We start from the raw sequence: 13,563 nt of genomic DNA on the forward strand, positions 1-13,563 counted from the left end.
CCATCTCGTAAAATCCAAGTCGATACAATCTTTCAGTTTGTACTTCGACTTGACGCCGTTGGATGTTAAACAACGTCACCTTTTAGTTTAACGACGATATTACCGCTAAAATAAAGCAGTCTTTTCTAAAATTTTAGAGGCAGAATACTCCTGAGCGTCCGTACTTGATTTCTGAAAAGAAGTAGTGTCTTTAGTTGTCTCAACTGACTTTGAAAGGCGAAAAGAAACAGCAGAATATAGTTTTTGCATTGTTGTCCACAAATACAAAATTACGCTTACATGTCGTGCCACTTGAGACCACAAAACAATGAATTTGATTGCTTGTCACAGGCCAATAAGCTTCTTTTTTCGGTTTTCACGCCAGGTTTTTATTGGAGCGATTCTACACAATAAAACTGGTGTGAAGAATTAAATCCGATCATTCAGAAGCTGACTCTTCTTGCCCTTTGACATTTGACCTTTGTTACTATTTATATTAACATGTTACTATTGTTAGCATCGACCTTGATAGACCTTGTAATTTTGCCATTGAGTTCTATAAGACCTGGAGGGGAAACGTCAACAAAATTACTATAAATTATCAGCGCGCGGCCGCGTGGTCAAAAACATGGCGGATTTTGGTGGTCAAAGTCAGCGGAGAGACGCGGGCTCATGAAATAAAATTTTTGTCGCCCACCCTGATTTGACCACCACAATTGCGAGTATAGAAAATATCAAAACTTTTTATTTTCCTAACATAAACACTTTTTTAAAATTTATTTATTAAATTGCCAACTTCTGTGGTTTGCGGACGCTGAAATAGCGACAGAAAAGGAAACATTTCATGACTCCGGTAAGTAGTACAGTATTAGTTTTACTATTTTGTTTTTAACACGATACTTGAAGAGTGTTTCTACTACTAAGTTTTGATTTAAAGTTATTTTGGTCCAGTCTTGTTTGTTCTTCACTTAATCGCTCGCCAGACGTGTCGAAGCTGTCAATTTTTATCGAGTTTTGCATCCATCTTGTATCATGATCAAGGCATCAAGCTAAACTCTCCTGGTTTGAATTGAGTTTACCTCCCAAAAATGGGGCATAATTTGTTCATGTTTTTTTTGAAAAGATGAAAGTAGTGTGTTGAACAATGTGCTAAGATTTGTTTCTACCTTGAAATTTTTGTTCAACAGTAGCTTATGATTATGTCATTAATATGCATGAAAAATTAAACATATTATTGTCTCATCTCATCAAATCCATACTTGGTATGATTCCAGATGATCCACAAATTCACATCGGATGCATTGGTTACAATGAAGTTGAATGTAGAAGAAGCAAAAATAGATGGCAAAGAAATTCTTTGTGTCTTATGAAGAATTAGTAGAAATCAATAAAAAGAACTCTTTAAACAAATTGTAAACAAATTTAAATTTGCTCATGGTCAAGCAACCTAGTCAAAGAAGCAAAGTCTGTCTTCAACATGTGACCTTTCCAATTGTTTAGTTTCTTTGTACAAAATACTATTTTCGAGAAACTTGATTTTTAAGTCTTTCATTAATATTTTTTTACCAAGAGATAAAAGGAACTAATTCAAAGGCTTGATGTAAAATACAAAGATTTAACATGTTGTTTATCATTTAATTCCCAAATGTTAGTTTGTACATATAAATAATTAGTATTGGTAGCTGTAAGTTGTTTAAGCAAAACAGAAGAGTAGTAGTGCTTGAAGGGGTTAGCATTTTTGAAAAATTATATCTTGTTCATGACATATATTACACAATTCCAAAAAACTGTAAGTGATACACAATAATATCTATAAGAACTTGATAAATTTCTTCACCTACACTGTCAAATAACTATTTTGCCTTCATGCAGCAGTGTTTTGTCAGAGAAAGCAATGCACTTTAGTTTCCAAGTTTGTAATTTCAATGGAAAATTAATGTAGTTCTGTTCAGTAATAGATCCAAGATTCTGCCAAACTGTTTACAAAATACAAATTACCAGGCAACAGTGTCATGGTGTTTTGAATTTTTTTCTTTTTTGTAGCTCTTCTAGTTCAACATACTTTCTTTATGAGTTTTCAGTAGATTTATCAGGTAATGACAATACACTTATGATACTTATCCATGGTAAATTTTTAGTTGACTTATGTCGTAGGACTGAAGCAAACATTTTATCGCTTCCTTAGGAGCATTTTTACGCAGATTTATCCATTTGAAGCAAGAAAAATAGTTGCACCAAACGGTTTACAAACAGTCAAACACACAAAAGCATGAAATAATGTATAAGTTTGACGAGATTGACAGGTCTAGTAAAGAATGCCGTTTGATTTTCACTTTTAAAAGGCTAAAATGTCATAAAATAACTTAAATGTTACATCCAAAATATGTGTTCCTCTACCGTCGATCTTCTTAATTTTGATGTGTGTCTGTACTGTGTTTTCACGCAATGCTGAAACATTAATTTCACATGATATGCTGTCGGTATCGTAATTAATTTGTTTTTCTCACTTATTTCGTTCATACAAACAGTATTAGAAATCAGGAGGGAGTGAATATTGAAAAAAATTTTTAAAGTGGAAGTTTTGACCACCAAAATCCGCCATTACCGCCATGTTTTTGACCACGAGGCCCAGGCCCCTTTGCCCCTCCAGGTCTTATAGAGCTCAATGAGTTTTGCTGAGTCATGTGAACTTTGACCTCCACGCGATAGACTTTGTACATCACGCCATATACTTTCTACCGGATTTACGTAAATAAGCATATCAATTACAATATTATAAAAGGACGTTCACCGTCACCGACAATCATTCGAAGCGATGGCAGCATTTGATAAAGACACTCATTTTGAAGACGAACAGTTACAACTACAATCTCTGATAGAGGCGACGATGCAAGACGAAGCATTTTCAACTAACGGCGGCGGTGACGACGTCGATGGAATATTACCGTTTCTTACACAAGACAATTTCAAGACGCCTGAGAAAGCGGTGTCGGTGCCGATAGAGATTGCAGATAAAGATGATATTTTAGAAGACCGTGGAAACTTCGCATGTTGGAACGGAATTCAATTTTCATGCGGTCGATGTTCATGCGGTCAACTTTGATGCGGTCTATGTTGATGCGGTCAATGTTGATGCGGTCTATGTTGATGCGGTTAATGTTGATGCGGTCAATGTTGATGCGGTCAATGTTGATGCGGTCTATGTTGATGCGGTCGATGTTGATGCGGTCAATGTTGATGCGGTTAATGTTGATGCGGTCGATGTTGATGCGGTCAATGTTGATGCGGTTAATGTTGATGCGGTCAATGTTGATGCAGTCAATTTTGATGCGGTTACTGTTGATGCTGTCAATGTTGATGCGGTAAATGTTGATGCGGTCAATGTTGATGCGGTCAATGTTGATGCGGTCAATGTTGATGCGGTCAATTTTGATGCGGTCAACTTTGATGCGGTCAACTTTGATGCGGTCTTGATGCGGTCAATGTTGATGCGGTCAATTTTGATGCGGTCAACTTTGATGCGGTCAATTTTGATGCGGTCAATTTTGATGCGGTCAATTTTGATGCGGTCAATGTTGATGCAGTCAATGTTGATGTGGTCAATTTTGATGCGGTCAATGTTGATGCGGTCAATGTTGATGCGGTCAATTTTGATGCGGTCAATTTTGATGCGGTCAATGTTGATGCGGTCAATTTTGATGCGGTCAATTTTGATGCGGTAAATGTTGATGCGGTCAATGTTGATGCGGTCAATTTCGATGCGGTCAATGTTGATGCGGTCAATTTTGATGTGGTCACTGTTGATGCAGTTACTGTTGATGTGGTCAATGTTGATGCGGTCAATGTTGATGCGGTCAATGTTGATGCGGTTAATGTTGATGCGGTCGATGTTGATGCGGTCAATGTTGATGCGGTTAATGTTGATGCGGTCAATGTTGATGCAGTCAATTTTGATGCGGTTACTGTTGATGCTGTCAATGTTGATGCGGTAAATGTTGATGCGGTCAATGTTGATGCGGTCAATGTTGATGCGGTCAATGTTGATGCGGTCAATTTTGATGCGGTCAACTTTGATGCGGTCAACTTTGATGCGGTCTTGATGCGGTCAATGTTGATGCGGTCAATTTTGATGCGGTCAACTTTGATGCGGTCAATTTTGATGCGGTCAATTTGATGCGGTCAATTTTGATGCGGTCAATGTTGATGCAGTCAATGTTGATGTGGTCAATTTGATGCGGTCAATGTTGATGCGGTCAATGTTGATGCGGTCAATTTTGATGCGGTCAATTTTGATGCGGTCAATTTTGATGCGGTCAATTTTGATGCGGTAAATGTTGATGCGGTCAATGTTGATGCGGTCAATGTTGATGCGGTCAATTTCGATGCGGTCAATGTTGATGCGGTCAATTTTGATGTGGTCACTGTTGATGCAGTTACTGTTGATGTGGTCAATGTTGATGCGGTCAATGTTGATGCGGTCAATGTTGATGCGGTCAATTTTGATGCGGTCAATGTTGATGCGGTCAATGTTGATGCGTCAATGTTGATGCGGTCAATTTGATGCGGTCAATGTTGATGCGGTCAATTTTGATGTGGTCACTGTTGATGCAGTTACTGTTGATGTGGTCAATGTTGATGCGGTCAATGTTGATGCGGTCAATGTTGATGCGGTCAATTTGATGCGGTCAATGTTGATGCGGTCAATGTTGATGCGGTCAATTTTGATGCGTCAACTTTGATGCGGTCAACTTTGATGCGGTCAACACGATGCGGTCAACTTTGATGCGGTCAACTTTGATGCGGTCAATGTTTGCGCGGTCAATGTTGATGCGGTCACTGTTGATGCGGTTACTGTTGATGTGGTCAATGTTGATGCGGTCAATGTTGATGCAGTCAATGTTGATGCGGTCAATTTGATGCGGTCAATTTTGATGCGGTCAATGTTGATGCGGTCAATGTTGATGCGGTCAATGTTGATGCGGTCAATGTTGATGCGGTCAATGTTGATGCGGTCAATTTTGATGCTGTCAATGTTGATGCGGTCAATTTGATGCGGTCAATTTTGATGCGGTCAATGTTGATGCGGTCATGTTGATGGTCAATGTTGATGCGGTCAATGTTGATGCGGTCAATGTTGATGCGGTCAATGTTGATGCGGTCAATGTTGATGCGGTCAATGTTGATGCGTCAATGTTGATGCGGTCAATTTTGATGCGGTCAATTTTGATGCGGTCAATGTTGATGCGGTCAATGTTGATGCGGTCAATTTTGATGCGGTCAATTTTGATGCGGTCAATGTTGATGCGGTCAATGTTGATGCGGTCAATGTTGATGCGGTCAATGTTGATGCGGTCAACTTTGATGCGGTCAATGTTGATGCGGTCAATGTTGATGCGGTCAATGTTGATGCGGTCAATGTTGATGCGGTCAATGTTGATGCGGTCAATGTTGATGCGGTTACTGTTGATGCGGTTACTGTTGATGCGTCAATGTTGATGCGTTGATGCGTCAATGTTGATGCGGTCAATGTTGATGCGGTCAATGTTGATGTGGTCACTGTTGATGCGGTTACTGTTGATGTGGTCAATGTTGATGCGGTCAATGTTGATGCAGTCAATGTTGATGCGGTCAATTTTGATGCGGTCAATTTTGATGCAGTCAATGTTGATGCAGTCAACTTTGATGCGGTCAACTTTGATGCGGTTAATGTTGATGCGGTCAATTTTGATGCGGTCAATGATGCGGTCAATTTTGATGCAATTTTGATGCGGTCAATTTTGATGCGGTCAATGTTGATGCGGTCAATGTTGATGCGGTCAATGTTGATGCGGTCAATGATGATGCGGTCAATTTGATGCGGTCAATTTTGATGCGGTCAATTTTGATGCGGTCAATTTGATGCGGTCAATTGATGCGGTCAATGTTGATGTGGTCAATGTTGATGCGGTCAATGTTGATGCGGTCAATGTTGATGCGGTCAATGTTGATGCGGTCAATGTTGATGCGGTCAATTTTGATGCGGTCAATTTTGATGCGTCAATTTTGATGCGGTCAACTTTGATGCGGTCAACTTTGATGCGGTCAATGTTGATGCGTCAACTTTGATGCGGTCAATGTTGATGCGGTCAATGTTGATGCGGTCAACTTTGATGGGGTCTATGTTGATGCGGTCAACTTTGATGCGGTCAATGTTGATGCGGTCAATTTTGATGCGGTCAATTTTGATGCGGTCAATTTTGATGCCGAAAACTAATCACATTGCCGAACATCACCAAATCACAAAGGACAACATTTACTGGGACTCGGCATCATATTTTATTATTTTAGACAGAACTTTTATGACAGTGAACTTTCTAGAATAAAATCATATTTTATATCCATTGGACAGAACTTTAGAGGTACTTGACCTTTGACCTTTCTTACTATTTATAGTAACATGTTACTATTATTAGCATCGACCTTGAGCGACCTTGTAATTTTGCTGAGTCATGTGGACTTTGACCTCCACGTGATAGCACGTGATGGAATTTGCACATCACGCCATATACTTTCTACCGGATTTACGTAAATAAGCATATCAATTACAATATTATAAAAGGACGTTCACCGTCACTGACAATCATTCGAAGCGATGGCAGCATTTGATGAAGACACTCATTTTTAAGACGAACAATTACAACTACAATCTCTGATAGAGGCGGCGATGCAAGACGAAGCATTTCCAACTAACGGCGGAAGTGACGACGTCGATGGAGCAGAAAGTCAGACTGAATATTTAATATTTTTACTCGTACTTTTTTATTGGAATTTTCTTATTGAATTGTATGATTTAAATCTTCCTTCAATTCCTTATAAATTATAAATATCTATAATTTGTACAAGTGTGCCGTGAACATAATGATAATTGAAATATTAACTAATTAGAACAAATCTACTTTTCGATGTCGTATTTTCTATTTGTGAAAAAGCATATTTTTATTGCCTCTTATTGCGCTCTTATGCCTCATTTACATAAAAATCCAAAATGTTTTCAAGACGTGAAAAGAATTGTTGTCATATTCCAGGGTCATAGGTCGGAAAACTGATTACGTCACAAACCATTTTCACGACAGAAATCGAATAATAATCGGCGAATACCGATAGTTTCCACCGGATGTTTTGCTAGAATCAGTAAAGTCAGTCATGGCTTTGTTATTGTGAAATTGAGGGTCAGTGTTTATTTGTTGCTTTTATTGCATTCAAAGCTACAAATTTTCGATAATGACTTCACGAAAGCGTTGCTACAATGGATTATGACAGTGAACTTTCTAGAATAAAATCATATTTTATATCCATTGGACAGAACTTTTATGACAGTGAACTTTCTAGAATAAAATCATATTTATATCCATTAGACAGAACTTTTATGACAGTGAACTTTCTAGAATAAAATCATATTTTAAATCCATTGGACAGAACTTTTATGACAGTGAACTTTCTAAAATAAAATCATATTTTATATCCATTGGACAGAACTTCAGAGGTACTTGACCTTTGACCTTTCTTACTATTTATAGTAACATGTTACTATTATTAGCATCGACCTTGAGAGACCTTGTAATTTTGCTGAGTTATGTGAACTTTGACCTCCACGTGATATCACGTGATGGACTTTGTACATCACGCCATATACTTTCTACCGGATTTACGTAAATAAGCATATCAATTACAATATTATAAAAGGACGTTCACCGTCACTGACAATCATTCGAAGCTATGGCAGCATTTGATGAAGACACTCATTTTTAAGACGAACAGTCACAACTACAATCTCTGATAGAGGCGGCGATGCAAGACGAAGCATTTTCAACTAACGGCGGCGGTGACGACGTCGATGGAATATTACCGTTTCTTACACAAGCACTTTGTTGGGCCCGGTTCAAACGTCGCATTTTACATGCGCCGAATCAAATCTGAGTTTCAGTCGACTAAAATAGTTTTATGCATAGTTTGATTCAGACGTCGAATTTAATAGTCGCATTTATTATAGTTATGCTTCCACTTTTTCATAGTTTATTCATTTTCTTGTACTAATTTCCTAAAATGGCGAACAGAAAAATGTTGAGTTTATGCATTTCAAATATGATTCGTGTTAATAGGAAAAGACGAATATTGATACATGTTACAGCAAATAAACTATTAGAAACGAGACGGCAGCTTCTGCAAATTTCCATGTTTTCTACCGTTAATTGCTCAAACAAAGCCTTCATACGTAGCCCTCCTTATCGATCATGTCGAAGGCTGGTGGAAGAAAGTTTGAGTATTTATTCTGATCTTCGATTCAAAAACATTTCGTGTATCTCGAGGAAACTTTCTTGTACATATAAATTTTGCACTTTAAACAAGTGTATTTTGTTAAACTTGTGCACGAAATACTCGCCGCCGCCATGTTTTTACAACTTTGCGCATGGCATTTAGCATGGAAACAATTGATTTTTGCTTAGAAATATCTTAAAATAAATTATGCATTTAATTCGGCTCATGTAAAATGCGACGTTTGAGGCCCAGTTCAAACGTCGCATTTTACATGAGCCGAATCAAATGCGAGAATTATGTGCATGTAAAATGCGACGTTTGAATCAATTAAATTCGACGGATTTTAATTTAATGCGACTTTAGATATTTTAAGATATTTCTAAGCAAAAATCAATTATTTCCATGCTAAATGCCATGCGCAAAGTTGTAAAAACATGGCGACGGCGAGTATTTCGTGTACAAGTTTAACAAAATACACTTGTTTAAAGTGCAATAAATTTATATGTACAAGGAAAGTTTCCTCGAGATACACGAAATGTTTTTTTGAATCGAAGATCAGAATAAATACTCCAAACTTTCTTCCACCAGCCGGAATTTCTATCTTGTCTTCGACATGATCGATAAGGAGGGCTACGTATGAAGGCTTTTGTTTGAGCAATTAACGGTAGAAAAACATGGGAAATTTGCAGAAGCTGCCGTCTCGTTTCTAATAGTTTATTTGCTGTAACATGTATCAATATTCGTCTTTTCCTATTAACACGAATCATATTTGAAATGCATAAACTCAACATTTTTCTGTTCGCCATTTTAGGAAATTAGTACAAGAAAATGAATAAACTATGAAAAAGTGGAAGCATAACTATAATAAATGCGACTGTTAAATTCGACGTCTGAATCAAACTACGCATAAAACTATTTTAGTCGACTGAAACTCAGATTTGATTCGGCGCATGTAAAATGCGACGTTTGAACCGGGCCTAAAGTCGCATTAAATTAAAATCCGTCGAATTTAATTGATTCAAACGTCGCATTTTACATGCACATAATTCTCGCATTTGATTCGGCGCATGTAAAATGCGACGTTTGAACTAGGCCTTAATATTTATAAAGTAAATGGTTTGAACCCGGGAGTATCGTTATATGTTTGTAAATGATGATCGTCCAGGTTAATAAAGTCCTGAGAAGGACTGTTTTTGATGTTGTTGACTGACGTTTCGACAACCTTAGCGGTAGTCATCTTCAGAGTCAAATGAGGAGTAAACGTCAGGTTAGCCGTATTTGTAGTCTGGTTCTTACGTCATTGTATTGTGTACAGGAAATGTGCAGGAAATGTGTATTGTCATTGTGGATTAGTGTGAAGTGAAATATTTTATTTTTAGTTGTGATGTGTGATTTGGGTGTGACGTTTTAGTTGTAGTGTGTGGGTGTCAATTGTGTATTGTCATTGTGAATTAGTTTGAAGTGTAATGTTTTAGTTGATCTTTGTTTGTATTGTGAATAAGTCGTTTGTAAGGTGCCGGTAATTGCTGTGATCTGTTCAGGGTTTGTTCCAAGTTGGTATACCAACTTTCTAATGTAAGCCGTTGTCTATAGTCAGTACTGTAAGTGATGCATTTTGCCGAGTCCCAGTCAATGTTGTGCTTTGTGATTCGGTGATGTTCGGCAATGTGATTAGTTTTGTCTTGTTTCTTAGTAGCTCGTTTGTGCTCAGTAAGTCTTATGTTTAAGTTCCTGCCAGTTTCCCCGATATAGGAGGCGTGGCAGTCGGAGCAGTTTATTTTGTAAACTGCACCTTGTCGTTCGTTGGGTTGTTCTTTGTCCTTTATGTTCGTTAGTACTTGTCGTAATGTTGTGATTGGTTTATGTGCGACACGTATGTTGTATGGTCGTAAGATACGCGAGATAGTCTCAGACGTACCTTTGATGTAAGGTATCGTTGCTGTTGTCACTGAGTTGTTCGTTTCGTTGGGTTCGTTGGGTTTGTAAGTGTTGCGTTTGATAAAGTCTGAGTTATAGTTGTTTTTGTCAAAACACGTTTGAGATAGTTGTTTTCGTTTTGTAGAGCGTCCGGTGAATCACATATGATTTGTGCACGTCTTGTTAATGTTCTGATTGTGGTGGCTTTGTGTGATGTAGGGTTGTAAGATGATTGGTCTAGTAGTCGGTCAGTATGTGTTGGCTTGCGATAAACTGTTGTTCCTAGTTTTTGATTGTCATGTTTTACCAAACAGTCGAGAAAAGGAAGAGTTCCGTTTTCTTCGACATCTTTGGTAAATTGTATGTGGCTGTTCTGTTTGTTGATGTGATTATGGAAGTCATCAATCTCGTCTGCATGTAGTGCTGTGATTGTGTCATCTACGTAGCGAAACCAAAAAGGTAGTGCATGTTTCTAAGTCATGAGTGCCCGTTCCTCTATAGATTGCATTACAATTTCAGCAACTACAACAGAAACGGGCGAGCCCATTGCTGTCCCTTGTAATTGTTTGTAGTGTGTTCCTTTGTATTGGAAGTAAGTCGAGGTGAGGCAGAGCTCTAGTAACTCCATAATGTCTTCTGTCGGTAATGGCAGTACGTCCGTGGTGTTTGTAATGAGGGTTTTTGTACAAGTAAGTGCCAGATTAAGTGGAATACTGGCGTATCTTACGACCATACAACATACGTGTCGCACATAAACCAATCACAGCATTACGACAAGTACTAACGAACATAAAGGACAAAGAACAACCCAACTAACGACAAGGTGCAGTTTACAAAATAAACTGCTCCGACTGCCACGCCTCCTATATCGGGGAAACTGGCAGGAACTTAAGCATAAGACTTACTGAGCACAAACGAGCTACTAAGAAACAAGACAAAACTAATCACATTGCCGAACATCACCGAATCACAAAGCACAACATTGACTGGGACTCGGCAAAATGCATCACTTACAGTACTGACTATAGACAACGGCTTACATTAGAAAGTTGGTATACCAACTTGGAACAAACCCCCCTGAACAGATCACAGCAATTACCGGCACCTTACAAACGACTTATTCACAATACAAACAAACGATCAACTAAAAACATTACACTTCAAACTAATTCACAATGACAATACACAATTGACACCCACACACTACAACTAAAAACGTCACACCCAAATCACACATCACAACTAAAAATAAAATATTTCACTTCACACTAATCCACAATGACAATACACATTTCCTGCACATTTCCTGTACACACAATACAATGACGTAAGAACCAGACTACAAATACGGCTAACCTGACGTTTACTCCTCATTTGACTCTGAAGATGACTATCGCTAAGGTTGTCGAAACGTCAGTCAACAACCTTAATATTTATATTAAGAATTCGCTTCCCGCCACTTCCCGCCACTTCCCGTCACTTCCCGTTATCCTGCCCGGTATATTTGATGAAACATTATTATGCATGATACATGTCTCGTAACTTTGGCTTTGGAAATCCTACTTCAGATGATCACAAATTATATAACACACATATGTCTATAGCAATAACGCTAAATCACTAAAATGTTTTTGTGTATACTTTATATACTTGTATTTTTTTTTACTTCATCAATAAGTCCCGACTGACCTAAATACCCACTTAGACACAGAAAGGATGAAGTACGTATTTATAAAACAGAAAGATGAATTATCCACAAATATAAAGAATGAACAAAAAATCACATTTATGCTATAAATTGACCTGAGTATACTTACTTCGCTCTAGTCACTCACTGCAGTCGTTGCCAACCAGTAGTGTCGTTGTTTCATTTGTGAAAGACAAGTTTCAACGGTCATTTGGACGACCAGCTTAGAAGTACAAGTCCCTCATGCACAGAGAAACAATCTTACAAAAGAAAAGACAAAACAAGCGGTGACGTCATCGCAGGTGCTGACGTCAGAACTATTGGCGTTAGAGAAGATGTTTACGGTGCTTCAAATGATAAAGTGCTAACATTAAATGTCTCGGGTAACAGTAACATAGGAAAGGATTTGATGAAGAAGAAAATCCAAGAATGAACATTCAGATGACTTTGTTGAGCTTAAAAATGATGAATTGGTAAAGAAAAGAAACGATGGAGATTGTTTCTTGCATAATAGAACAAGCTCCATGGATTCTTTGCAATAAAATTCAGTGGAAAGCGATCGAAAAATCAATGATAATGACGATAACGGGAAGGCCTTGCTTTCATCAAAAACAGCCATGGACAAGTTTAAAGACTTCTTGGTCGACACTAAAGGCGAAAGTTTGCTTCTGCTTTGGCTGCAAATTGAGTATTGGAAACATATTAAAAATAGCGAAGAAAGAAAAAGGTAAACATCGTTTGAAGCAGAGATAATGTGTAAAAGTGAGAGTATATCGTGTGAAACAGAGGGAGTACTGTGTGAAACAAGGAAATATTGTGTGAAACGGAGGGAGTACTGTGTGAAACAGGGAAAATATCGTGTGAAACGGAGGGAGTACTGTGTGAAACAGGGAAAAATTCGTGTGAAACAGAAAAAATTTTGCATGAAACTCTGTCGTACATTTATAACCGGGTATTTGAGCTGCACATGCGCATTTTTCTTGCTCATCTGTAGATATGTTCAGGAAATGAAACAACAATATGGTTCGCCATTGGAGTTACCACGTAAGATAAAGAAAGACATGTTATCAGGATTAGCTGAAGATATGAATGAAGCACAGAAAATCGTTGAAGAACCATTGTTAAACTATTGGTAATTCATTTTTATAATGTATAGTGAACATTTGGGGAACTGAAAACAAATACTAGATAGATTTTCTGAAAGTTTCAGTCATCCTTGAGCTCGCTTGCATTAAAAAAGTTCTCGCCTAGCATTTTTTAGCTTTCCTAAATATTAACTCTGAACATTCTTCTTGTTCGATAGGTGTGAAAGGTTCACGTTGCATGAAGTAAATATTTCGAAAAAAGTTCATTCATCTTCAAAAATGTCCCCATCAATACACATTCATACACCGATACATATTTCACCATATCCCACCAACGCTCAATTCATTCCTAGACCACATCCATACAACACACCACAATCCCTCTACGATCAATACATCCTTAGACAAAACTCATACAACACACCACAATCCTCAACGCTCAATACATCCACAGACCACACTCCTACAAAACACCACAATCCCTCAACGCTCAATACATCCCTAGACCACATTCATACAACACACCACAATCCCGTATAGTTAGTTATTCCAGCAGTAGTTCACATTGGGAAAGCAACATATCATTACAACACGTGAGTC

General features: G+C 38.0%; 1 long non-coding RNA gene across 1 annotated transcript; it reads left to right on the forward strand.

Annotated features, from left to right (window-relative positions):
- Positions 1-5,996: 5,996 nt before the first annotated feature.
- On the forward strand, positions 5,997-12,280 carry LOC124441040. Its single transcript, XR_006946854.1, has 2 exons — positions 5,997-7,501; positions 12,019-12,280. It is a non-coding gene; the product is annotated as an uncharacterized LOC124441040 (long non-coding RNA).
- Positions 12,281-13,563: the final 1,283 nt, after the last annotated feature.

Source organism: Xenia sp. Carnegie-2017, unplaced genomic scaffold (assembly GCF_021976095.1).
Source record: "Xenia sp. Carnegie-2017 unplaced genomic scaffold, XeniaSp_v1 HiC_scaffold_1, whole genome shotgun sequence".
NCBI lineage: Eukaryota > Metazoa > Cnidaria > Anthozoa > Malacalcyonacea > Xeniidae > Xenia > Xenia sp. Carnegie-2017.